Genomic DNA, 27,058 nt, shown 5'->3' with positions numbered 1-27,058 from the left:
TGAGCAACAGAATTCATCACAGATTTAAGTCTCTTTAGGGCAGGGATGGGGAACCTCCGGCCCGCGGGCCGTATAAGGCCCGCAAAGCCGTTTGCTCCGGCCCACCCGCTTCTCTGTGAGACACGCCGCCGCTCAGTCCGGCGGCAGCGTGTCTCAGCTGTCAGGACAGGGACTCAGGAGGAGAGCGCGGCGGATGGCGGCGGCGGCGTGTAGGACTAGAAACCAGCCGCCGGTTCGTGAACCAATCAGAGCTCGCGGACCGGCAGCCAATCAGGAGCCTCGGCTGCCGGTCCGCGAGCTCTGATTGGCTCTCGAACCGGCGGCTGGTTTCAAGTCCTACACGCCGCCGCCCAACATAGCCGCGCTCTCCTCCGTGTCCCGCCGAAAGAAGCAGCGGTAAGCAGCACGGGGGGACGGGGGGCATCTGTATACCTGGCACTGTGAGGGGAATTTGTATACCTGGCACTGTGAGGGGCATTTGTATACCTGGCACTGTGGGGGGGGGGGCATCTGTATACCTGGCACTGTGGGGGCATCTGTATACCTGGCACTGTGGGGGGCATCTGTATACCTGGCACTGTGGGGGGCATCTGTATACCTGGCACTGTGGGGGCATCTGTATACCTGGCACTGTGGGGGGCATCTGTATACCTGGCACTGTGGGGGGCATCTGTATACCTGGCACTGTGAGGGGCATTTGTATACCTGGCACTGTGAGGGGCATCTGTATACCTGGCACTGTGAGGGGCATCTGTATACCTGGCACTGTGAGGGGCATTTGTATACCTGGCACTGTGAGGGGCATTTGTATACCTGGCACTGTGAGGGGCATTTGTATACCTGGCACTGTGGGGGCATTTGTATACCTGGCACTGTGGGGGCAATTGTGGATCTGGCACTGCACTATTGGGGGCATATGTGTATCACGTCCCATTTTAATTGGCCTCCGGCGCGCACACACAGTGCCTCTAAGGGGCAGACCTACTGGGGGGCAGGGTAATATTTGAAGTTGAGAATTTTTGTATGGCCCCCGAAGGATTTTATAAATATCCAAATGGCCCTCGGTAGAAAAAAGGTTCCCCACCCCTGCTTTAGGGGTTGAATTCAAAGTATAGTGTTGCGTGAGAAAGAAACAAAGGCAAGAGATGTTTTGAGTTAAAAGTGTAAGATGCCTCCAAGCCAAGGACTTCTGTATCTGTAGAGATTCAAATAGTATTACAGTATGTCAGGCAAAGGGACAGATTATGGAGGAAAACTGACAAGTTTCATTTTATTCATCAGTGTTAAACAGCGAGATTACAAGAGGAGAGCGCTGCAAGGCAGCCAGGAATGCAGTCCATTAGAGATGACAGACCTGGAGCCGAGAGCTACATTTGAAGTGTCATCTGCATAGACATGATACGATGATTCTGGAACCCCAAGGACCGACCATAGCTATATGTATTGATAAGGAAAATGTTAAATTCAAGAACAAAGCCTTGGAACTAATTCTAGAACAGGAAATGGTCTGACCGAAGAGATATAAACTAGTATCCTATTTATTTAAAAATAACAGTTACCTGTACAGTGACCCCAGCCCCACTCAAGTTCAGAGAATGCGTCTCACCTTCACTGTGTCGGTCAAACAATGTGGGGCCTTATCTTTTGTATCCACTTTTCTAAAAACATCCCGAGCCTTTCATGTTTATTTATAACCGTAAGTGATGTTTAAAAAGTTTAACATTTCATTTGTGTTTATCTTTTCCTGCGTCCTATTTAAGTCATTTCACATGAATTAATTTATTGAAAAATAAATAAATAAAGCCGCCGACTTATCCAGATGGATAAATGTAAAATCTTCATATGCTTTGAGGAGTCTAATGCAGTTTTGCATATTTTCATATCAGAATCTTTAACAAACACAACACATTCAGTCTACTGTAAACCAAATGTATAGTTATTTTTTTTCCAAACAGATGCATAGCCCCGATTGCAGACTACAGCTGCATTGTTTTACTGGTTTAAATCAAATTATGCTTTACATGTAAATAATATAAGCAGAAATGCAGAGGAACTAGGACGTACTTAACAAACTAAAGCCTATTAGAAATTTTGGTACATATATTCTAATTAATGTACTCTTATAAACACTAAATAATGGCTGTTCAAACAAAGTAACCTCATTATTTTACACAAAACGTATAACCCTACAACATGTTTGCACGGAATTAAAGCCACATATTTCATTGTGCTTCTCTTGCCATCTGTTATACTCATCTGTTCTTATTCTATTATGCCTATGTATTATTAAATTGCAAATGAGTCAAGAGTAGACATCTGCGGACAGTTAGTAGTTAATATCCTGACATACAGCTAGAATTGTAATTAATTAAATTTAGCTGCTGTGTGTGTTTGTAATCGTATAATGAAGACACATCTGCATAATTGCATATTAAAAATCTACTTGAATCAAACCCTACCGAAATAATTTAATTTAAAAGGAAAAAAAAAATTATCGTATCTGAAAGTGTTTCTGGACCTACTAAGAGTAAACAGAAGATGAGAATTAGAAAGAGGTTGCAAAAACGCTGTAGAGTCACCACAGAGATACAGAAGTTACGAAAGGTTTTTGGTGTTAGGGGATCAGTAAAACTGGATAAGCATTTGACTGAAGGATATTAACCTTGGATAAACTGCACTTAAACTGGAGGCAAAATAGAGGAGCCACAGGGAACATTGTTCCCTACGGCAATCTCTGATGCTTATACACATTCTAATGAGTGTTACATTTCAATGTGCTGAAACGAGGGCCTGTTCTATTTTCAGAGTGTTTCAAGTTTAGCCCAAATGAGACTGTTTATTCTACGTGTCCTGTTATTTCTCCACTTTGCATCCAGGAAGTGTGGCTTGACCACAGTTATTTCACCGTCATCAAACTCATATCCAGTTCTGATATGTGAACAGAGGCAACTTCGCCTTCATCTTTTATTCCCAATGCCTCAGCTGAAGAACAGCAATCCCATAGATAATCATGCCCAGGTAATAATAATAATAATAATGAATATATATCTATGTATATCATGTGCCAAGGATGTAAGGATGAGGACCAGGTGTTATCTTTTACCATGACTGCAGCTCCAATGCGGGACTCTGGAAAGGTAAGTATATAAAAAAGTGGGTGCAGTGTGTGCGGTGTGGGGCCCCCTGATCCCAGGGCCAGTGTGTACTGCACACATTGCATCCATTATAGAAACGCCAATGCTAATGGGATATTTTGTAGTCGCTGAGAAATTCTGGACTGAAACTTAATAAAACGATCATTCATAAGCTGTCACTGGCAGATGTTAGCCACAACTACTGTTGGCCCTGACTATACAACTTTGAGGAACAATAGTGTGAATCACTTCGTAGCTGAGAGTATTAGAATTGTAAGTCACAGGGCTGTAAATAAGAGTTGGTAGTACAGGTTGAGTATCCCCTATCCAAATATTCCGAAATATGGAATATTCCGAAATACGGAATTTTTTGAGTGAGAGTGAGATAGTGAAACCTTTGTTTTTTGATGGCTCAATGTACACAAACTTTGTTTAATACACAAAGTTATAAAAACTATTGTATTTAATGACCTTCAGGCTGTGTGTATAAGGTGTATATGAAACATAAATGAATTGTGTGTATGTACACAAACTTTGTTTAATGCACAAAATTATTAAAAATATTGGCTAAAATTACCTTCAGGCTGTGTGTATAAGGGGTTTATGAAACATAAATGCATTCTGCGCTTAGACTTGGGTCCCACCGCCATGTTTTCTCATTGTGGTATGCAATTATTCCAAAATACGGAAAAATCCAATATCCAAAATACTTTTGGTCCCAAGCATTTTGGATATGGGATACTCAACCTGTAGTAGTACAGGTTGAGTATCCCATATCCAAATATTCCGAAATACGGACTTTTTTGAGTGAGACTGATATAATGAAACCTTTGTTTTTTGATGGCTCTATGTGCACAAACTTTGTTTAATACACAAAGTTATTAAAAATATTGTATTAAATGACCTTCAGGCTGTGTGTATAAGGTGTATATGAAACATAAATGAATTGTGTGAATGTAGACACACTTTGTTTAATGCACAAAGTTATAAAAAATATTGGCTAAAACTACCTTCAGGCTGTGTGTATAAGGTGTATATGTAACATAAAAGCATTCTGTGCTTAGATTTAGGTCCCATCACCATGATATCGCATTATGAAATGCAATTATTCCAAAATACGGAAAAATCCGATATCCAAAATACCTCTGGTCCCAAGCATTTTGGATAAGGGATACTCAACCTGTAGTAGTGCAGGGCCTGGAGGGTGCTGCTTCGTGGCACCTGCATTTGAGTTGGAAATAGTAGCACCCCGCTCTCCATACATTGTTGTCTTCATCCTGCTGCAACAAAGTTACCCTAAAGGGGCCTGCACACGGTGCGATTCTGTCTAAAGGCTGATTTTGACTTTGCAATATCCCTTGAACTCCCCGGAGTCAAGAACCACTGATATTCACTGTACACACTGTGCAATTTTGGCTATGTTCAATTTTGAATATTTACAATGTTGACTATACTAGAAACTAGATTGTACACTTTATAGTCAAAATTTACCTGCTTGTACAGTTTTTTTTTTTTGCGATACCGACCCAGTGGGACCGTGCATCGGCATCACAAGGTGTATACACATGGTGCGATATGAACTGTTTTCTACCGATATGGACTATAGTGTCCATATAACGGTAGTTATATCGCACCGTGTGTATGCGGCTCAGTGCAAATGACCTTATCTAGCCAATTATTGTGGTGACTAGTTCCAGGAAGCAAAGACTGCGGTCCCAATGGGTAAACATACCTCATATATATAATAACTTCATCTAAGGGACATATTAAAAATTTTTAGGTTAAAATTACAGTGGACTACACTTCCAATTATTTATTTATGCACACTCCTAATATCCGTGTTATTCAATTAAAAAAAATAATGGTTGCCCTTTTTTTTTTAATTCCAGCTGGAACCTGTGGGAAATAAAAATATGGGGAACAGCGTGTACCCACAAAAAATTTGAAAAACATGATAAAAAAAGCATAATTTTTTTATTTAAATACTGCAAATCAATTTGGGGTGCATATGTTAATTAAAAAGATTATTTTGTGGTAATTTCAGGCCATTTCTTTTTTTTAACAAGCAATAATGACATGTAATTATTGGACTAATTAAGCTAATTGGAAACTTCGAATTTCCTAATTAGTTGTTGGGTGGGGGGCCCAAGGAGTTCTTAAGGGGTCCCTGACATTTTTAACTTAAAATAAGGATTTTTCCATTTTTTTAGACCTGTTCTTGAGCTGCAAGAAAATATCCATGGCAATATAGAAATTTCAGCAACTGATTTTCCGGGTATGCGGTCTATAGATCTACAGTGTCAAGTTAGACAGTCAATAGGTCGACAACAAATGGTCGACATGCATTATGTTGACGTGGCCAAATGCCCGACATGGTCAATATGTCAACCTATGTAAGTATGGCAATGCTTATGGACACAGGTAGAAAAGTTCGACAAGTTCACATGGTCGACATGCCAATGGTCGACACACATATTGTTGACATTACTTTTTATACAAAATTAAAAAAATTTTCCCACTTTTTCATACTTTACCATCCATGACTGGGAATAGTAACCTTACCAAAGCATGGCGAGGGGACACAGTGCACAAATTGGGGGGGCCACATGCTGAAATGGTGAAAACGACACCAAAAAATATGCAAAAATGTTATGTCGACCTATTCTCTGTCAACCATTTTCCACGTCAGTTTTTCATGTGTTGACCTTTTATACCTGTCAACCTTTTCCAGTGTCGTCCTTTCATAGGTCGACCTAAGGACCATGTCGACCTTTTGTCCCTGTCGACCTATTGATTGTAGACCTTCTTACTGTAGATCTATTGAACTGTAACTGATTCTCTGACTGGCAAATTGATTCAGAAAAACCTTTGCAGCTGTCAGAAAAGGGCCTCTGGTTTTTCTTTAAAAGTGCGCTCGCAGTTGGATATGCCCCCTAAGAGTGGAAGAATGGTTGCAACTGTAAACTTTTACTTAGTATGGGTTCTAGGAAGCCCTGTAGCATTATAAAGTAACAGGCTAACAGTAATAGAGAGAAGCTACAGTACAGTGTGCTCTTCAGTAACAGATTGTATTTTGCTTGTATATTTGAGTTTTTTTTAATATGTTAGCAAAGCACTAAGCTAATGTAAAATATTAGGGACACAGGGATACCCCCAAGCCTCTGCACTCCATTGCCACAGTTACCGCAGCAACCACGGGATCCGGTCTCTAGGTCGACAGTAAGTAGGTCGACACTATGTAGGTCGACCACTATTGCTTGACAGTAACTAGGTCGACCGGGTTTCTAGGTCGACAGGGTCTCTAAGTCGACATGTTCTAGGTCGACAGGTCAAAAGGTCGACATGCGTTTTTCACGATTCTTTTCTTTTTTTGTACCTTTTCATACTTAACGATCCATGTGGATTACAATTGGGAACGGTAACCTGTGCCGAGTGCAGCGGTAGTGGATCGAGGCACCTTGCCTGAGGCATGGCGAGCAAACACGGTGCACTAATTGGGGTTCCCGGTCACTCTACGAAGAAAACGACACAAAAAAACATAAAAAAATAATGTCGACCTAGAGACTCTGTCGACCTAGAGACCCTGTCGACCTAGTTACTGTCGACCAATAGTGGCCAACCTAGACATTGTCGACCTAGTTACTGTCTACCATCCATACCACACCCAGCATCCACAGCTACAGCATAACATTTACAACAGTGCACTTCATGTAATCATTTAACAATTGTTTGCATTTTTATCACAGCTGAGGTTGAAGGAATGATTTCATTCTCTGTTTCTTTTCTGTTTGGGAAGTTAAGTTGTAACCAGCTGAACTTTCTGACTTTGAAGTGATTAAGTTACTGCAGTAATACTGTATGTGTCAGTTCTATTGACTGGAAGAAAAGGGAGCACAGTACAGACTGTAAGTCTGAAGCTGGAAAGGCTGGTTCAATATCCATGTCTGCTATTTGTTACCTTAGACAAGTCACTTTCTTTCTGTGTGTCTGCACACAATGAAGAGTATATGTAGGGGTTGCACACTGCACTTCAGAATACCCCAAGGTGCAGAGCGTCAGGCATCTTTGTTATGAGTCATATGTCATTTGAACGGATAAATCTAGGTAGAACTGTTTAGGCTGCTGAGAGCCGCACAACAGGAAAATGAGCTTGATGCATATTATCAGTGCTCTTGTAACAGTCTTCTCGCTACTCGCTGTCACTTTCAGGATGCTGCTAGGATAGAATCTAGGTGACAGCCAGAATGTTCGTAATAAGCTAGCTCTATAACTAGGTAAAGTAATGCTATCTGAAGTGTCATTCGGATAAATATAATAACGCACACGGAGGTTAGCATGTAAGTCAACAGAGTACAAATGTTATGGATATAAAAAGAGAAAAAAATATATTTTGAAGTTGTTCAATGCTTGTTGCTATATTTGTCTTAAAGTATATGCCACAGCCCCAGTTACAGTTTCTGACTATATATGAATTGTCTTTTAACACTCATTCATGATACCATGATGTTACATACAGTACTTATAATTCACAAATAAAATAGATGTATAAAATAAATGGCATTAGAATATTTTTTGTATTATATATTTTTGTTTTTATCCCATATGTACTGCAAAGTACTGTCCATTTACATCATCATCATCATCATCATCATCATCATCTTGTAACCACCAGCAACCATCAACAAAGGCCAAGACTAAATTATTATTGCATGTAAATATCATTTCATGGTCAAACATCCAATGACTTTCGAACCAAACTTATTTTTCTATTCTCTGTGCTTTAACTAAATTATTTGGGATACCGGTAGTCATGTGACTGACGCAGAAATCCCGACACCACTTGCAATCCCACCACCGGAACACTGAATGACAACATCATGAAGTAAGTATCGGGGTGGCTTAGGGCCCGGGGGGTGGGTTAGGCTTAGGCACTTGAGGGGTGTTTGCCCTAGCCGCCACTCCCCAAGTCTTAGCCCTAGCCGCCACCCCTTGTGTCTTAGCCCTAACCACCACCCCACGATTCTTAGTTCTAGCAGCCACCCCAGGTGGCTTAGAGTAGGGGACAGGGGAGGGTACAAATAATTACAAAATAATTACCCCATCCCCATTCAGCATTCTCATTGTTGGGAAAATTGTATCACACCCAAAATATTCTAGCTATAGCTGTCTTCATGACAAATTATGCACGAGTGAGGTGTCATCTGAGCTGTCAGCATCATACCACCCAACTGTCCCAGCGGGACAGTCTGTAAAGAAATAACAGAAATAGAGTACAATTAACAGAGCACCACACATTCTCAAGACATAATACAGCTAAGATGTAAGTATTGAGGGAGTGATCATTGTATTACTAGGGGCTAATGGCCATAGATGGAGATGAGCCTTTACTAGCAGGGTAAGGATGGTCGTTGAGTATGGGAGAGCTGCAAGTGAAATGTGTTGAGACGAGGGCCCTGCTCTGAAGAGCTAACAATCTAGTGGGGAGGGGCGACAGACAGATGACAAGAGGTGCAAGCAAGCGGGAGGTAGCCTGATGGCAGTATGCAAGCAAAGCTGAGATGTTCACGGCATGAGGGTGGAGGCGCGGCCTCAGGACTGGGTTTTGCATCGGGAGGGTATGCTTTGATGAATTGGTGGTTTTTAGTGCCCATTTGAAGCTTTGCAAGGTCGGGGAGAGTCTAATGGAGCAGGGGAGTGTGTTCCACTGAAGGGGTGCAGCACGGGCATAGTCTTGAACACAAGTATGGGAAGCAGTGACCAGGGCGGTGGAGAGGCGACGGTCATTGGTCGACCGTAGGGGGCAGGAGGGAGTATGAAGGGAGAGGAGGTTGGAGATGTAGGGAGCAGTGGAATTAGAGATGGCCTTGTATGTGAGGGTGAGGAGTTTGAAGAGGATTCTGTAGGGGAATGGGAGCCAGTGTAGATTTTGTCGAAGGGGAGTGGCAGATGTGGTGCGTCAGGAGAGGAAGATAAACCTAGCTGCGGAGACCAGGACAGATTGGAGTTGGGATGCAGTATTATAGATGGCACTTGGACAAAGTGTGCTCAGTAATGTGCTTATGTGCTTCTACAGTACGCTAATGCACCACAGAACCGTGCAAAATTACCCCCATTGAAAGTGTAGGATGAGACATAATAATAATATATATACACACACGCACACACTGAAGTGCCAATAGTCAGGGGATAGCAGTATGTAAAGGAAATGGTAGGTGGGGCCTCTGTACTGTGATGTCTTGGAAATGACAAAACCTGCATCAGTTGTAATCTGACATCTCATGAGTCAGTTTGAGCTAAACTGCTCATGGCAAGGTCTTGTGAATTATTGGAGTTGGAACGGGGTATGATAGTGGATGCCCGACGGATGACACTTTCCATTTCCAAAGTTTTGCAGACATTCAACTTTCCTTGATCTACAGTGTTAAATGTATAATGGGGATACTTCATGAAAGTCATTACCACCCACCATAAACAGCACAGTGGCTGACCACAGGTGCTCAATGATTGTGACCAGTGGCAACTGGCTAGAATTGTCCATGGTAACAGACAAGTACAGTAACACTGGCTCAAATCACATCCACATTCAATGCAGGAGCTACTAGACACATATCCAGCAGGTCATTGCAGCAGCCTTTAGCTTCCATGGAATATGGGCGTAGAAGACCAACCCAAGCGCCCCTGTTAATACTATGACGCTGGAAACAGTACTTCAACTGGGATTCTGATGTCACTAATTAGAACCTGGAAGAGTGGCACTGGCAATGTGTTCTGTGGTCCGAAATGTCAAGGTTTCAGTTGTTTCAGGTTGATGGTAGGGTTCGGGTGTTGCGCAGACCCTATGAGGCCCTGGACCCCAGTTGTCAACAAGGCACCATTTAGGCTGGGGGTGATTCAATAATGGTATGGGAGATGGGCCCGCTGGTCTACCTGAACACGGCATTGACTGGTAACTGCTACATTGCAGTGCTTGGTGACCATTTGCAGTCCTTCATGAACTTCATGTACCCCCACAACGATGGAATGTTCCAGCAGGATAATGCACTGTCATCGGCCTCAAGTTGTCCAGAATTGGTTCAAGGACAGATCAGACGAATGGTGTGACATGAACCTAATTGAGAATATATGGGACTTGGTGGAGAGGTCAATTTGCACTAAAGAGCCTGCACGTACAAATATCAGGGAGTTGTGGGAAGCTATCCAGATGGCATGGGCTAACATCTCTCCAGAGGTCTTCCATGCACTTGTGGAATCGATGCCATGTCAAGTTATATATTTCACGCTTACACTTACCTCCAGAGGAAACATGCAATGCAGCAGCTCTTGTTGGGGGCGGGGTCAGGTATATCATGTCATTAGGTGCCACCTGATCCTGGCATAATTTTTTTAGTAGAAAATATAGGGGTAGATGTATTAACCTGGAGAAGGCATAAGGAAGTGATAAACCAGTGATAAAGCAGTGTTAAGTGCAAGGTGATAATGCACCAGCCAATCAGCTCCTAACTGTTAATTTACATATGGGAGCTGATTGGCTGGTGTGTTTATCACCTTGCACATATCACTGGTTTATCACTTCCTTAAGCCTTCTCCAGGTTAATACATCTGCCCCAGTGTTTCATACTTTTTAAAACGTTGACAAAATATCCTATACAAAAGAAAGTCTTTCTGTGTCAGGCCATGTGATCAATAAACACTAAGAAGTATATTTACTAAAGTGTGGTTTTTCAATTGTGGAACTGTTGCCCATCGCAACCAATCAGATTCAACATTTATCTAGTACCTTCTAAGATAACAGCCAAAATTTGATTTGTTGGTATGGGCAACATCTCCACGTTTGTAAACCCACACTTTAGTAAATATACCCCAAGTAGATTTTTAAAATGTACTAAAGAAAAGTAAACAAGTAGAGGTGTTACCTATAGCAACTAATTGGATCGTAGCTACTGTATCATTTATCTGGTACATACTATAAAATGATAACCAGAAGCTGTTTAGTTACTTTGGGTAACACCTTCACTTAGTAAGTTGCATTTACTATGTAAAATATATTTACAAACCCAATATACAGTAGAAGAACTATTTAAGTTCAATTAAATACAAACGTCAGAGCTCCAAATAGTGATTTTTTTAATATAATGACGTAACAGCAATAAATATGGGATCGGTATGTGATCACAATAATGACGCCGGTATCTTGATGGTCACGATCCCGGCAGGGGTGATGTAAGTATAGGTAAGTATTCTACCTCCCACCCTACCCCCCAACACCTAAACATTCCTCCTTAGTGCCTAACCCTAACCTCCCTCCTTATTACCTAACCCTAATTACCCACCCTTTCCACAGCCTAACCCTAACCCTCCTCCCTTAGTGCATAAACCTACCACCCTCCCCCGACCCGGTGGTGCTTAACCCTAACCCCTCCTCCCCACAGCTACCACCCCCAGACTAAACCTATAACCCCCACCCCCTCACCCCCACAGCCAAGCTGTGTCCCTCACAGCTATACTTTCCTTTGGTATTCCGGCTGTCATATTCCGGCATCAGGAAACTGACCTGGTTGGGATTTAAGCGTCTGTGTTCTGACGGGTGTCAGGATTCCGGCGCCAGTATTTCAAGATATTGCATACAGCATTGTGCAGCATAATAAAGGGCAAAATAAGATTTTGTTCTGTCATTCATTACGTCAGCTAGTGTGTATGGCCAAGTCTCCACTGGTCTGGGCTGAAGGGACGATTGGTTGTCGCTCTAATATGTACCCACCCTAAATATTTGATCTTATATGCAGAGGCGTCACCAGGTGTGCTGACACCCGGAGCGCACTCTGTACTATTACCCCCCCCCATCCCTCAGGCTGCCGGAGCCGCGGGGCATCTGAAAAGGGGGTGTGGCCTAATTTAAAAGGGGCATGGCCTCGCAGGTCTTTTCTCCTTCGCTGTGGGGACATGTCCAGCTTCCCCGAAGATGCTGGCTGCCCCTGGAGACTGGGCAACGTGCAGTGCTGGCTCTTATCTGTGACAGGAGCCGAGTGCTGCAGGAGATTATCTCACTGCAGCACTCGGCTCCAGTCACTACAGAAGAGCTGGCACTTTGGTGTCACCCCTTCCGAGGGGGACACACGTGTGCGGGCCACACTCCCCGCACCCGCCTTCTGACACCTTTGCTTATATGCATTAGATCTTATTAAGGTCAGTAATGATGAAGACTAAACCTTTTATGTTTCATGTATGAAAATGATAATTTTGAGTACACTGGTCCTTGAGCTACATTATTGATGTAATAAAAAATAGTTGATAGAATAGTTGAGAAAAAATATCATTATATTAAGGGGTAAATTTACTAAAATGGGAGTTTTATTTAAAATGGGATGTTGCCCATAGCAACCAATCAGATTCTACTTCTCATTTATCTAGCACCTTCTAAAAGATAATACCTGGAATCAGATTGGGTGCTATGGGCAACATCTCATCTTAAATAGAACTCCCATCTTGGGCCCTCATTCCGAGTTGATCGCACATAGCAACTTTTTGCTGCTCGTGTGATCAACCTGACGCCGCCTATGGGGAAGTGTATTTTAGCATAGCAGGTGTGCGATCACTTGTGCAGCCCTGCTATGCTAAAAAAGCTTCCTGCAAAACAAGTCCAGGGTCAGACTTACTTACCCTTTGCGACGGATCCAGCGACGAAGGTCCCGGGATTGACGTCAGACATCCACCCTCCAAACGCCTGGACACGCCTGCGTTCGGATTTTCACGTCCGGAAAATGGTTAGTAGATGCCCCGGAATGCCTCCCTGCTGTCAATCTTCTTGCGATCGCGCTAGCGCTCACTTTCTTCTTTGTTCTGGGCGCTGCCTGGCGACAGCCGTTGCCGGGCAGCGACGTGCGTCGCATTGCGGCCGCCGTGCATGCGCAGTTCTGACCCGTTCGCACAGCAGTGAAGAACCGCTGCGTGCGAACAGGTCAGAGTGACCCCCTTAGTAAATTAGTGCGTGTATATTTTTTAGCATTACAAAATGTAATAGCAAAGCAGTCCGAGGATCTATCACATTAATTGGGGCACAGAACTAAATGACTTACTTGATGTAACTGTTTACAAGGACAAATGCCAGCGCTGATATTTTTTCATCTTCTTCTTAGACACAAACACCCCGGTTTATTGTAGCATTTTTCATTTTAGACATTACAGAAATAACAAAGATGAGCTAAGCATACCTCGGGTGTCCCTGAAACTGCCAAACTGGATCTCATAAATTTAGTGTGAACAGATACAGTATCAGCAGCGTGTGCTAAATGGCGTCTCGCACAAGCTACAACACTATACAAATATAGAGAGCAAAATCTGTGTGAAAATGTTATTATGTATCAAAAAGTCCAAAATAATTCACTATTTGTTTTTTTTTTTAAATAAGCTTAAAAAATGTTATGGACACTTGTGTTTCTGTTTAGAATAAGGACAGCCTTATGTTTAAGTTCCCTTAGACCTAAATTAAAATGATATTGTAGATTATTTAAAGTACAGTAAGTACTATGATGCATTTCCATACAATGCATTTCCATCCCATTTATCGATAAACAAATACATAAAAAAGTTTAACTATTATGAAAACAGACAACACCTTTTAGGTACATATGCTAACCCTCCCCCCTACTCCAATAAAACTAAACACCCTACAGGGGCGTAAGAGAGGAGGGGACCCGCATGCAGCCTTCGTCGCAGGACGCCTCCTTTCTGGCAGCAAGTAGAGCTAGTAGTCTACTGTGCATACGCAGGTCTCCGGGAACATGGTGCCCACGCCTTGTTCCCAGGGACATCTCTAGTGTGTATGCGCAAATCACACGGAAATAGCCGCGTCAGCCATTTTCTGCTTGATTTATGCCCGCACTGGAGGGCCACCGCCGCGGGACTCCGGAGTGGTAAGTATAATAAATGGATGCAGTGTGCGGTGGGGGCCCTCCTGGACCCAGGGGCATGTGTGCATCGTACACACTTCACCCATCATAGATACGCCTATGCCTCCCTACCTGCAGCCTAACCCTCCCCCTCGCAGCCTCACCCTAACCCTATACCCTTAAGCGCCTAACCCTATCCCTTTTCCCTGCAGCCTAACCCTCCCCGGCATACTTACAATCGGGATGCCGACAGTCGGGATCGGTATTGCGAGCCATGACGGAATCCCGGTATCGGTATAGCGAGCATTGTCAGGATCCGGGCATCGGTCTTCTGACCAGTATTCTGAAAATGATTATATTTACTGCTTAATGGCCCTCATTCCGAGTTGTTCGCTCGCAAGCTGCTTTTAGCAGCTTTGCACACGCTAAGCCGCCGCCTACTGGGAGTGAATCTTAGCTTATCAAAATTGCGAACGAAAGATTCGCAATATTGCGAAAAGACTTCTCTGTGCAGTTTCTGAGTAGCTCGAGACTTACTCTTCCAGTGCGATCAGTTCAGTGCTTGTCGTTCCTGGTTTGACGTCACAAACACTCCCAGCGTTCGCCCAGACACTCCTCCGTTTCTCCAGCCACTCCCGCGTTTTTCCCAGAAACGGTAGCGTTTTTTCACACACACCCATAAAACGGCCAGTTTCCGCCCAGAAACACCCACTTCCTATCAATCACATTACGATCACCAGAACGAAGAAAAAACCTCGTAATGCCGTGAGTAAAATACCTAACTGCATAGCAAATTTACTTGGCGCAGTCGCACTGCGGACATTGCGCATGCGCATTAGCGACTAATCGCTCCATTGCGGAAAAAATAACGAGCGAACAACTCGGAATGACCCCCAATGTTATTAGGCACTGTTCTAGTGCAGTGGGGGTCATTCAGATCTGATCACTGGGCTGCGTTTTTTGCGTTTTTTTGCGTTCAGACAGTCGCCGCCTACAAGGGGAGTGTATTTTCGCCGTGCAAGTGTGCGATGCTATGTGTACGCCGAGCTGCTAAAATCCAGTGTGTGCAGTCTCTGCGCAGCCCAGGACTTACTCCTCCAGTGCGATTTAATCAGACTGATCGGGGCCGACACTGACGTCAAACACCCTCCATGAAAACGCTTGAGCACACCTGCGTTTTCCTGAACACTCCCAGTAAACCGTCCGTTACCACCCACAAATGGCTTCCTCCTGTCAATCACCTTGTGAACGCCCGTGCGAATTGATTTTTCGCACCATCCCGTCGCTGACCGGCGATGCCCGTTGTTGTCCGAAGCATGTGCGCGTTGCGGTGCATATGCATGCGCTGTTATGACCTGATCTCCCGCTGTGTAAAAACGCACAGCAGCGACCAGATCTGAATGACCCAGAGCCGGCCATAGGCATAGGCAAACTAGGCAATTGCCTAGGGCATTTGATATGCCTAGGGGCATCATCAGCTTCTGCTGATTAAAATGATATGCGGCATGCCTATATTCTGTATGTAGCATTTCATATGCAGATACAGCTACAGTCTCACACAGTATATTGGCATGCTGCATATCAGTTTAATCAGCAGAAGCTGCTTGTGCATCCTAGCCACATAGCAATGCAAATAAGATGCATTTTCATTAAAAAAAGGTGCCCGACGTTAGCATTGATGCAAGATTTGTGAGGACACATCTGTATCCAAGCAGAGGCAGAGGTCACAGTGTTAGTGTAAGTGCTGTGTGCATGTGAGTGGGTTGGTTGTGCAGTAGTGTTCAGAATATGTGTAAGGAGCATTACGTGTGTCATGTAAAAAATGCATTAATAATGTGCAACATATGTGTAAAGGGCCACTATGTGTGTCATTATGTGTATAAGGGCATTAATAATGTGCGGCATATGTGTAACAGGGTACTACTGTATGTGTGTCATTATGTGTATAGGGGCACTAATAATGTGCAGCAAATGTGAAGGGGGCACTATGTGTGTCATTATATGTATAAGGGCATTAATAATGTGTGGCATATGTGTAAGGGACATTATGTGTAAAAGGGCATTAATAAAGGTTGTCATAATGTGTAAGGTGCATGATGTTAATAAGGACATTAATGTGTCTCATATGTGTAAGGGGCATTACTGTGTGGAATTGTGTATAAATGCATTACTAATGTGTGGCATTATGTGTATAAGGTTCTCTACTATGTGGCGTTGCATATAGAAAGGGCACTACTGTGTCGTCTAATGTGAATAAAGAGCAATAAGGTGTGGTGTAATGTGAATAAGGAGCAATTCAGTGTGATGTAATGTGAATAAGGGGCTCTACTGTGAGGAGTAACGTTTATAAGGTAAAGTGATACTACTGTGGGATGTAATATGAATTATGGACACTATCGCAAGATAAAATGTGAATAAAGTTGCAGTACTGTGTGGCGTAATTGGAATTGGGGTTACTATTGTTTGGCCATGCCCCTTCCCAGCAAGAAGATGCCCTTTTTTGGGCTGTGCGTCAAATGTGCGAACTGTTCTTATTTAAAATATAGGGGGGTACAAGGACTGCTATGGGTGAGAGGTGATGGTGCTGGGAAAGAGGTGCAAGGTCAGAGGCAGAACCAGCGGTGGTGCTAGGGGGCACCAGCCAAAATCTTGCCTAGGGCATCATATTGGTTAGGGCCGGCTCTGGAATGACCGCCTATATCCCCAGCTATAGAATATATATGGTCACTGTATTCATATGCAGTCAATAGAAAATATATTACTTTATTGAAACCCATGATGATATGTTATTGTGCATCTTGGGAGAGATCAATACGACAGATCTCACTTTTAAATACAAATCTGAACAGGAATTAGTACAGTATATGCAATACTTGAGCACTTGTACCCAGTTGGGAGAAAAGTGCTATATGAATATTATTATTAATACTATTATTAAGTAACTTCGGTGGCTTTGACAGTGTATCTATTGTAAAAAATAATTGTTTCACATTAGTGCCCACTGAGCCCATGTATAAATCAGTATGCCAGCTGCTGTCCTTTTGGCAGTCGAAAAGTGACCGTAGGGTTTTATATAGTTTTATTGGTCTCCAGATTTTAGCAGCGCCCCATAATGTTATGGGGCGCTGCTATATGTTATGTGGATTAATGCGCTGTAATACTTCACCTTTGGTCACAGGTTCGAACCCCACTAGGGTTTTAAAATTAAATTTTCATTTTCTCAGATTTATTTTAATTAATATATTTATTGCTTTATACCCGAATGATCTTATAGTCAATTGACTATCAAGTGGACTAATTTAACATTAATTTAACAAACAAAAGTCCATGATAAACAATTTCTATAACCTGGAAAAGAGCAATACTCCTAATTAGTGCAGATAGGTGAGTGGGCGAATTCACTTCATCACTCCACAAAGGGTCATAACTTGAGCAGGAGCAATAAAAATATTTTTAGTTATTAGCATTTCATGTTTTAATATTTTGTTGCCCCTTTTGTATAAGCTCTGCCCTCCAAGGTCCAGGTTTTTTTTTATGTCAGGAAATTTTTTTTATCTGGGATCCAGGTTCGAGATCCACGCCCTGCGACTCAACTCAGAGGCCACCCTGTCAGAGGTGTGCTAGGACTTACCACTCTTCCCGGCCTGAGGCATGCTAATGCTTACCACAGTCCCGGGTAGACGTGCCAGGTCTTATCACACTCCCGGGTAGCATTCCGGGCGAAGTGGTCGAGGTGGGTTCTCGAACCCACAATGTCGGCTTCCCAGACACTGACGCAAACACTACGCCACAGTGCCTGCCAGTAGCTGAGAGTGGTTCTAGGACCCATGAAGCTTAGTTACTATGACATCATGCTTCTAGGCATTGTGCAGCAGCACCACCAGGGCAGGAGAGTCTGTTATAACTGTGACCCTTTTATGTTTCATATCAAAATATTTTTGCTGTTTTGCAATAAATTGTTTAGGATTATATAGATTTGAAAAAATAAAATATGAATTTATTATTAATCATTACAATTTAGTAACTAATGTAATAATAGTTTAATTTAAAGTATTTATATAGTAGGGAAAAGTGATGGACTAAAGGACTCTGGGAAATATTGAGTGGACACTAATGGTCACCTGAACATTGGGGGATGGAGAACTTTCCAGTGGCCCTCGCGCTTATGCTGGTGCCCTGTTAATGCATGCAGGGCGGATGGCAAGGGTGACGTGCACAAGTCTTGAAGTTTCTTGGTGACAGGCGTTGAGGTTTCCAGAGAGCGGTGCTGAGAACTGGGTACATTGGCCGGGAGAATCTGAGTATCCGGGGGAAAAAGAAGCTGTGTCTGTGAGCGCAGGATCTCTGGTTACCCAGAGAGCGGAGCAGCAGTGACAGCCGCTGATACCTGAGCTCTGCCCGCTGCTCGCCTAACGGACAGCCCATATTGCCTGCCAACCCAAACTGACACGCCCCCGCAACTCACACCAGCCGCTGGTTACCGCATAAAGGGACAGATGTACTAAGCCTTGCAGAGTGATAAGGTGGAGAGAAACTACCGACCAGTCAGCTCCTAACTGTCATTTTTCCAACACAGCCGGTAACATGTCAGTTAAAAGCTGATTGGCTGGCACTTTATCTCTATCCACTTTATCACTCTCCAAGGCTTAGTACATCTCCCCCACAGTCCGGGCCCTCTACACAGCCGGATGTCACATATCCTCCAACTGTACCTTTTTTTATGGTCTGTACCGATTTTTGGCTCTCCAAACTTCCATTAAAAGTATAGGAAAAGGGGAGTGGCCGCGCACCTTTACCTGTGGCCACACCCCTTTTCCTAATTTGTACCTGTTTTTATGTGTAAAATGTTGGAGGGTATGATGTCAGTCACTATAGCTGTCCTCCCTTCTTACTGTACCCCTCTCCACCAGCACCTGCAGACAGAACGGGCCTCTTCCCAGCCAGCTGTCAATCACCATCAGCTGCCACTCATCAGGCTGGAAACCATATCTGCTGATGTTTGAAAGCAAGAGCCCTAATAGCCACCAAAAGCCAGGACAGTGCCCAGGGCCAGACAAACAATGGGGCGAATGGAGCTCCAGCTCCAGGTCTCCACATAAAATTAGGCCCATCATCATGACAGCATGATGAAAACAAGCCACCTAGCTGTCCACACGGTCGGCCATAAATCATAAGTCTTACAATTGGATTTCTAGTTTTCTCATAAAATTTTGCAATATTTCTTTTTTTATTTATTTTGTGATACAATGCGTCTGATAGTGTAGGGGTGTACACACCCACACAGCACTGACCACACCCACACGGCACTGACCACACCCGCACGGCACTGACCATACCCACATGGCACTGGCCACACCCACACACCACTGACCACACCCACACAGAGTCAGGGGGAGTGTACAAGGAGCAATAGGCAGTTTATTGGTGGAGGATTGCTGAGGTCTGTAAACTAGAGATGAGCGGGTTCGGTTCCTCGGAATCCGAACCCCCCCGAACTTCAGCCTTTTTACACGGGTTTGAGGCAGACTCGGATCTTCCCGCCTTGCTCGGCTAACCCGAGCGCGCCCGAACGTCATCATCCCGCTGTCGGATTCTTGCGAGGCTCGTATTCTATCGCGAGACTCGGATTCTATATAAGGAGCCGCGCGTCGCCGCCATTTTCACACGTGCATTGAGATTGATAGGGAGAGGACGTGGCTGGCGTCCTCTCCGTTTAGATAGAGAGTGAGACACTTGATTTACTAGTAATTTAATTTTAGTAATTTTGGGGAGCATTAGGAGTACTCAGAGAGTGCAGAGTTTTGCTGATAGTTATACTAGTGACCACCAGTTTTATTTATTATTTAAAATCCGTTCTCTGCCTGAAAAAAAAACGATACACAGTCACATACCATATCTGTGCTCAGCCTCAGTGTGCTGCATGATAATATCATCTATGTATATCTGACTGTGCTGAGTGCTCACTGCTCACACAGCTTAATTGTGGGGGAGACTGGGGAGCAGTTATAGCAGGAGTACATAACAGTGCACACTTTTGCTGACAGTGTGACTGACCAGTGACCACCAGTATATTGTCTGCCTGAAAAAGTTAAACACTCGTGTGGTGTTTTTTTTTTTTTTATTCTATAAACGCATTCTGCTGACAGACAGTGTCCAGCAGGTCCGTCATTCATTATATTATAATATATACCTGCAGTAGTGATATATATATATTTTTTATATCATTATCATCCAGTCTATACTAGCAGACGCAGTACGGTAGTCCACGGCTGTAGCTACCTCTGTGTCGGCAGTGCTCGTCCATAATTGTATACCTACCTGTGGTGGTTTTTTTTTTTCTATCTTCTTCATACTAGTAGTTTAGGAGTCTGCTGCTGACAGTGTTCAGCAGGTCCGTCATTATATAATATATACCTGTCCTGCAGTAGTGATATATATATATTTTTTATATCATTATCATCCAGTCTATACTAGCAGACGCAGTACGGTAGTCCACGGCTGTAGCTACCTCTGTGTCGGCAGTGCTCGTCCATAATTGTATACCTACCTGTGGTGGTTTTTTTTTTCTATCTTCTTCATACTAGTAGTTTAGGAGTCTGCTGCTGACAGTGTCCAGCAGGTCCGTCATTATATAATATATACCTGTCCTGCAGTAGTGATATATATATATTTTTTATATCATTATCATCCAGTCTATACTAGCAGACGCAGTACGGTAGTCCACGGCTGTAGCTACCTCTGTGTCGGCAGTGCTCGTCCATAATTGTATACCTACCTGTGGTGGGTTTTTTTTTTTCTATCTTCTTCATACTAGTAGTTTAGGAGTCTGCTGCTGATAGTGTCCAGCAGGTCCGTCATTATATAATATATACCTGTCCTGCAGTAGTGATATATATATATTTTTTATATCATTATCATCCAGTCTATACTAGCAGACGCAGTACGGTAGTCCACGGCTGTAGCTACCTCTGCGTCGGCAGTGCTCGTCCATAATTGTATACCTACCTGTGGTGGTTTTTTTTTCTATCTTCTTCATACTAGTAGTTTAGGAGTCTGCTGCTGACAGTGTCCAGCAGGTCAGTCATTATATAATATATACCTGTCCTGCAGTAGTGATATATATATATTTTTTATATCATTATCATCCAGTCTATACTAGCAGACGCAGTACGGTAGTCCACGGCTGTAGCTACCTCTGTGTCGGCAGTGCTCGTCCATAATTGTATACCTACCTGTGGTGGTTTTTTTTTTCTATCTTCTTCATACTAGTAGTTTATGAGTCTGCTGCTGACAGTGTCCAGCAGGTCCGTCATTATATAATATATACCTGTCCTGCAGTAGTGATATATAAATATTTTTTATATCATTATCATCCAGTCTATACTAGCAGACGCAGTACGGTAGTCCACGGCTGTAGCTACCTCTGTGTCGGCAGTGCTCGTCCATAATTGTATACCTACCTGTGGTGGGTTTTTTTTTTTCTATCTTCTTCATACTAGTAGTTTAGGAGTCTGCTGCTGATAGTGTCCAGCAGGTCCGTCATTATATAATATATACCTGTCCTGCAGTAGTGATATATATATATTTTTTATATTATTATCATCCAGTCTATACTAGCAGACGCAGTACGGTAGTCCACGGCTGTAGCTACCTCTGTGTCGGCAGTGCTCGTCCATAATTGTATACCTACCTGTGGTGGTTTTTTTTTCTATCTTCTTCATACTAGTAGTTTAGGAGTCTGCTGCTGACAGTGTCCAGCAGGTCAGTCATTATATAATATATACCTGTCCTGCAGTAGTGATATATATATATTTTTTATATCATTATCATCCAGTCTATACTAGCAGACGCAGTACGGTAGTCCACGGCTGTAGCTACCTCTGTGTCGGCAGTGCTCGTCCATAATTGTATACCTACCTGTGGTGGGTTTTTTTTTCTATCTTCTTCATACTAGTAGTTTATGAGTCTGCTGCTGACAGTATCCAGCAGGTCCGTCATTATATAATATATACCTGTCCTGCAGTAGTGATATATATATATTTTTTATATCATTATCATCCAGTCTATACTAGCAGACGCAGTATGGTAGTCCACGGCTGTAGCTACCTCTGTGTCGGCAGTCACTCGTCATCCATAAGTATACTAGTATCCATCCATCTCCATTGTTTACCTGAGGTGCCTTTTAGTTGTGCCTATTAAAATATGGAGAACAAAAATGTTGAGGTTCCAAAAATAGGGAAAGATCAAGATCGACTTCCACCTCGTGCTGAAGCTGCTGCCACTAGTCATGGCCGAGACGATGAAATGCCATCAACGTCGTCTGCCAAGGCCGATGCCCAATGTCATAGTACAAAGCATGTAAAATCCAAAACACCAAATATCAGTAAAAAAAGGACTCAAAAATCTAAAATAAAATCGTCGGAGGAGAAGCATAAACTTGCCAATACGCCATTTACCACACGGAGTGGCAAGGAACGGCTGAGGCCCTGGCCTATGTTCATGGCTAGTTGTTCAGCTTCACATGAGGATGGAAGCACTCAGCCTCTCGCTAGAAAAATGAAAAGACTCAAGCTGGCAAAAGCACAGCAAAGAACTGTGCGTTCTTCGAAATCACAAATCCACAAGGAGAGTCCAATTGTGTCGGTTGCGATGCCTGACCTTCCCAACACTGGACGTGAAGAGCATGCGCCTTCCACCATTTGCACGCCCCCTGCAAGTGCTGGAAGGAGCACCCGCAGTCCAGTTCCTGATAGTCAGATTGAAGATGTCAGTGTTGAAGTACACCAGGATGAGGAGGATATGGGTGTTGCTGGCGCTGGGGAGGAAATTGACCAGGAGGATTCTGATGGTGAGGTGGTTTGTTTAAGTCAGGCACCCGGGGAGACACCTGTTGTCCGTGGGAGGAATATGGCCATTGACATGCCTGGTGAAAATACCAAAAAAATCAGCTCTTCGGTGTGGAAGTATTTCAACAGAAATGCGGACAACATTTGTCAAGCCGTGTGTTGCCTTTGTCAAGCTGTAATAAGTAGGGGTAAGGATGTTAACCACCTCAGAACATCCTCCCTTATACGTCACCTGCAGCGCATTCATCATAAGTCAGTGACAAGTTCAAAAACTTTGGGCGACAGCGGAAGCAGTCCACTGACCAGTAAATCCCTTCCTCTTGTAACCAAGCTCACGCAAACCACCCCACCAACTCCCTCAGTGTCAATTTCCTCCTTCCCCAGGAATGCCAATAGTCCTGCAGGCCATGTCACTGGCAATTCTGACGAGTCCTCTCCTGCCTGGGATTCCTCCGATGCATCCTTGCGTGTAACACCTACTGCTGCTGGCGCTGCTGTTGTTGCTGCTGGGAGTCGATGGTCATCCCAGAGGGGAAGTCGTAAGACCACTTTTACTACTTCCACCAAGCAACTGACTGTCCAACAGTCCTTTGCGAGGAAGATGAAATATCACAGCAGTCATCCTGCTGCAAAGCGGATAACTGGGGCCTTGGCATCCTGGGCGGTGAGAACCGTGGTTCCGGTATCCATCATTACTGCAGAGCCAACTGTAGACTTGTTTGAGGTACTGTGTCCCTGGTACCAAATACCATCTAGGTTCCATTTCTCTAGGCAGGCGATACCGAAAATGTACACAGACCTCAGAAAAAGACTCACCAGTGTCCTAAAAAATGCAGTTGTACCCAATGTCCACTTAACCACGGACATGTGGACAAGTGGAGCAGGGCAGACTCAGGACTATATGACTGTGACAGCCCACTGGGTAGATGTATGGACTCCCGCCGCAAGAACAGCAGCAGCGGCACCAGTAGCAGCATCTCGCAAACGCCAACTCTTTCCTAGGCAGGCTACGCTTTGTATCACCGCTTTCCAGAATACGCACACAGCTAAAAACCTCTTACGGCAACTGAGGAAGATCATCGCAGAATGGCTTACCCCAATTGGACTCTCCTGTGGATTTGTGGCATCGGACAACGCCAGCAATATTGTGTGTGCATTAAATATGGGCAAATTCCAGCACGTCCCATGTTTTGCACATACCTTGAATTTGTTGGTGCAGAATTATTTAAAAAACGAGAGGGGCGTGCAAGAGATGCTGTCGGTGGCCAGAAGAATTGCGGGACACTTTCGGCGTACAGGCACCACGTACAGAAGACTGGAGCACCACCAAAAACGCCTGAACCTGCCCTGCCATCATCTGAAGCAAGAAGTGGTAACGAGGTGGAATTCAACCCTCTATATGCTTCAGAGGTTGGAGCAGCAGCAAAAGGCCTTTCAAGCCTATACAACTGAGCACGATATAGGAGGTGGAATGTACCTGTCTCAAGCGCAGTGGAGAATGATTTCAACGTTGTGCAAGGTTCTGCAACCTTTTGAACTTGCCACACGTGAAGTCAGTTCAGACACTGCCAGCCTGAGTCAGGTCATTCCCCTCATCAGGCTTTTGCAGAAGAAGCTGGAGACATTGAAGGAGGAGCTAAGCTAACACAGAGCGATTCCGCTAGGCATGTGGGACTTGTGGATGGAGCCCTTAATTCGCTTAACAAGGATTCACGGGTGGTCAATCTGTTGAAATCAGAGCACTACATTTTGGCCACCGTGCTCGATCCTAGATTTAAAACCTACCTTGGATCTCTCTTTCCGGCAGACACAAGTCTGCAGGGGTTCAAAGAACTGCTGGTGAGAAAATTGTCAAGTCAAGCGGAACGCGACCTGTCAACATCTCCTCCTTCACATTCTCCCGCAATTGGGGGTGCGAGGAAAAGGCTCAGAATTCCGAGCCCACCCGCTGGCGGTGATGCAGGGCAGTCTGGAGCGACTGCTGATGCTGACATCTGGTCCGGACTGAAGGACCTGCCAACGATTACGGACATGTCGTCTACTGTCACTGCATATGATTCTCTCCCCATTGAAAGAATGGTGGAGGATTATATGAGTGACCGCATCCAAGTAGGCACGTCAGACAGTCCGTACGTATACTGGCAGGAAAAAGAGGCAATTTGGAGGCCCTTGCACAAACTGGCTTTATTCTACCTAAGTTGCCCTCCCACAAGTGTGTACTCCGAAAGAGTGTTTAGTGCCGCCGCTCACCTTGTCAGCAATCGGCGTACGAGGTTACTTCCAGAAATTGTGGAGAAGATGATGTTCATTAAAATGAATTATAATCAATTCCTCCATGGAGACATTCACCAGCAGCAATTGCCTCCACAAAGTACACAGGGAGCTGTGATGGTGGATTCCAGTGGGGACGAATTGATAACCTGTGTGGAGGGGGATGTACACGGTGATGAATCGGAGGATGATGATGAGGTGGACATCTTGCCTCTGTAGAGCCAGTTTGTGCAAGGAGAGATTAATTGCTTCTTTTTTGGTGGGGGTCCAAACCAACCCGTCATTTCAGTCACAGTCGTGTGGCAGACCCTGTCACTGAAATGATGGGTTGGTTAAAGTGTGCATGTCCTGTTTATACAACATAAGGGTGGGTGGGAGGGCCCAAGGACAATTCCATCTTGCACCTTTTTTTTCTTTCATTTTTCTTTGCGTCATGTGCTGTTTGGGGAGTGTTTTTTGGAAGGGCCAGCCTGCGTGACACTGCAGTGCCACTCCTAGATGGGCCAGGTGTTTGTGTCGGCCACTAGGGTCGCTTAGCTTACTCACACAGCTACCTCATTGCGCCTCTTTTTTTCTTTGCGTCATGTGCTGTTTGGGGAGTGTTTTTTGGAAGGGCCATCCTGCGTGACACTGCAGTGCCACTCCTAGATGGGCCAGGTGTTTGTGTCGGCCACTTGGGTCGCTGAGCTTAGTCATCCAGCGACCTCGGTGCAAATTTTAGGACTAAAAATAATATTGTGAGGTGTGAGGTGTTCAGAATAGACTGAAAATGAGTGGAAATTATGGTTATTGAGGTTAATAATACTTTGGGATCAAAATGACCCCCAAATTCTATGATTTAAGCTGTTTTTTAGGGTTTTTTGAAAAAAACACCCGAATCCGACAAAACAAATTCGGTGAGGTTTTGCCAAAACGCATTCGAACCCAAAACACGGCCGCGGAACCGAACCCAAAACCAAAACACAAAACCCGAAAAATTTCCGGTGCACATCTCTACTGTAAACACTCTCATGCACTGTAGCCGCACACAGACACAGCAGCAAGAATCATCCAGAGCAGTGAGCATAATTCCCATAGACATTGCTGTATAATAGTTCAGAGACACGGAACACCAGTCACCAGATTACACTTCAGGAAGTATAAAGTATAGACACTGGCACTATCTAGGTGACCTGTGTGGGGAGTAGGAAGGGTATTCTGTATCTCTCTGGCTAATCTGTAATACATGTGAGCAGTCCAAGCTTCCAGCAACGTTAGGGTACACTAGGGCATCTAGTGTATCTCATTTATTATAGGAAAGTGTGGTGAAGCAGGGTAATAATAGAGGTGTAGAACCGCCGCTTCCTTCCCCCTCTTGCCAGTGACCAGAGCACATAACTGTGTTAGGCAGCTGCAGCAAAGCCCACATTGGCCCTCATTCCGAGTTGTTCGCTCGCAAGCTGCTTTTAGCAGCTTTGCACATGCTAAGCCGCCGCCTACTGGGAGTGAATCTTAGCTTATCAAAATTGCGAACGAAAGATTTGCAATATTGCGAAAAGACTTCTCTGTGCAGTTTCTGAGTAGCTCGAGACTTACTCTTCCAGTGCGATCAGTTCAGTGCTTGTCGTTCCTGGTTTGACGTCACAAACACACCCAGCGTTCGCCCAGACACTCCTCCGTTTCTCCAGCCACTCCCGCGTTTTTCCCAGAAACGGTAGCGTTTTTTCAAACACTCCCATAAAACGGCCTGTTTCCGCCCAGAAACACCCACTTCCTGTCAATCACATTACGATCACCAGAACGAAGAAAAAACCTCGTAATGCCATGAGTAAAATACCTAACTGCATAGCAAATTTACTTGGCGCAGTCGCAGTGCGAACATTGCGCATGCGCAGTTAGCGGAAAATCGCTGCGATGCGAAGAAAATTACAGAGCGAACAAC

At 44.1% G+C, this 27,058-nt stretch overlaps 1 long non-coding RNA gene across 1 annotated transcript in view; it reads left to right on the top strand.

Annotated features, from left to right (window-relative positions):
* LOC134927263 (uncharacterized) overlaps positions 1-2,457 on the top strand; it is a 191,139-nt gene extending 188,682 nt beyond the window's left edge. The window contains exon 7 of the long non-coding RNA XR_010177588.1: positions 1,282-2,457. This is a non-coding gene — a long non-coding RNA (uncharacterized LOC134927263). The remainder of the gene's footprint in view (positions 1-1,281) is intronic.
* The last annotated feature ends 24,601 nt before the right edge of the window (positions 2,458-27,058 follow it).

The sequence above is a fragment of the Pseudophryne corroboree genome, chromosome 5, assembly GCF_028390025.1.
Source record: "Pseudophryne corroboree isolate aPseCor3 chromosome 5, aPseCor3.hap2, whole genome shotgun sequence".
Taxonomy (NCBI): Eukaryota; Metazoa; Chordata; class Amphibia; order Anura; family Myobatrachidae; genus Pseudophryne; species Pseudophryne corroboree.
Note: the sequence above shows the minus strand (reverse complement) of the source record. Positions and strands in the feature narration are given on the sequence as shown.